The following is a 2,154-nucleotide window of genomic DNA, read 5'->3' as shown; positions in this document are numbered from 1 at the left end:
CAAAATGGGATTACTAGTAAGTGACAAAAATGAGCAATACAAATACAAGTAATGTTGTAGAAATTTCATCGTGTTAAAGTAGAAATCACGAAACACGAATTGGCAACGCGAATAACAAAACAATCACGAATGTGTATCAACGAATGGTTTGAACATGATATCGTTGTCCTCAAACGATATTTGCCCCTTCTCCTATGAATTTGAGATGCTTCAAAAGTTGTTGGCAAATGGTTTGTAGGACTATAACAAACCTTGCAAGAATTTAAACACCAAGGCACAAGTGCAAATTCTAGAAAATTTGAAGAATACAAGGGATGAATATTGAATATGACTTTTTAAAATACTTTGATCTTTGATTTTGGAAATAATATGGAACCTTGGTGTTTTGTTGATGTGTTTGCCTTCAACCACATTCACAAAATGGTACCAAACTATAAGTCAAAAGTCACCAAATTTAAATTTACAACGGGAGAAAACGGCTTCCAATAGTCAAAAAGATTGTACCATGTGACCACATGGTTATATATTGGCCATGCGGTCACATGTCCAATATAACCATGCAGTCGCATGGTAGCACCTTGGGCCCAATTTTAGCCTAACTCCCCATTTTTGTTCCATAAACACTAATTACTGATTTTGATCAACAAATCTTCAACAATCCCCCACTTGTTCAAAATTAACAAGTCTCATAATCATAATATACAATACTTGCGCATAAGGATCAGATATCTTTCTATTTGAATCTAACCGCAGTGTAATTCAAACAAATTATAATCGAAATTAAAGGTGGCGTGAAGCTTTGAACCAGTTTTTCCACATGATAATACCAGTAAGAACACATACACACAAGTACGACGTGTTCTCAAATTCCTCATAACTCGCTTAGCGTTATTATGGCCTTACGCTTATCATTTTTAACAATCTTTTAGGAGAGAAACTCCAACTCTCTATTAAGATGGCACTACCTTGAAAATTGTTTAGGAGAAGTTCTTCCAGTACCTTTATTACTTTTAGAGGTACTTGTATTTTAGCACTGAAATTCATTAAAAGTTTTAAGCTCAATCCTCACATCAGTAACAGCCAGTATTATTTTTATTAAGATAGGGTTATCGCGAATTTAAATAATGCTGCCACCATCCACATATCGAATGACTTGTTAGTACCATTTGAACCTGTGAATTACCTTTTGAGTAATGACAAGTAGGGTTGCTATCATTGATGAACCTTTTTAGTTATGGAGTTTCAACCTCATCTTACTTGAAGTGGAAGCAACTAAATCTCTATTTAGTGCTTTAGTTAAAGGATCCGCTAAATTCTCAATTGACATTACATAATTTAACGAAATTATTCCATCTTTGATTAATTTCCTTATGTAGTCATGTCTTAGACTCATATGTTTAGACTTTCCATTGTATACTTCATTGTATGCCTTTGGTAACGTGGCTTGACTATCACACATGATAGTTATTGAAGAAATGTTCTTTGATCCCAAAGGTATCTCATAAAGGAGATCTTTAAGTCACTCAGCCTCTTTCCCAATATCCGATAGGGCTACAAATTCAGATTCCATGGTCGAGTGTGTTGTGCATGTTTGTTTCTTTGATTTCAAAGAAATAACACCTTCTTCAAGAGCAAACACCCAACCCAAAGTGGATCTACTCACTTGCGCTAGATATCCAACTGGCGTCGGTAAATCCTTCCAATATCGTCGAGAATTTAGTGTATTGCATGCCCAGGTTCTTGGTTTTCTTTAAGTATCCAAGAACTCTTCCAATGGCATTCCAATGATTATTACTCGGAATACTAGTAAACCTGCTAAGTTTACTTATGGCATAGGCTATGTCCGGTCTTGTGCATTGAACTGCATATATAAAACTTCCTATAGCACTAGTATATTCTAATTGAGCAATTGCCCTTCCATAATTTTTTACAAGTTTTGAACTTGGATCAATTGGAGTACTATATTCTTTTATATTCAAGTGTTTGAACTTGTTTATCACATTCTCAATATAATGTGATTGACTTAGGTGATAACCCCTACTAGTCTTTGTGACTTTGATACTTAGAATGATATCCACTTGACCAAGATCCTTCATTTTGAATGTGGAAGATAGAAACCTCTTTGTTTCTTCTATACCGTTCATATGATTACTC

Source organism: Olea europaea, chromosome 11 (genome assembly GCF_002742605.1).
Source record: "Olea europaea var. sylvestris chromosome 11, O_europaea_v1, whole genome shotgun sequence".
Lineage (NCBI taxonomy): Eukaryota > Viridiplantae > Streptophyta > Magnoliopsida > Lamiales > Oleaceae > Olea > Olea europaea.
Note: the sequence above shows the minus strand (reverse complement) of the source record.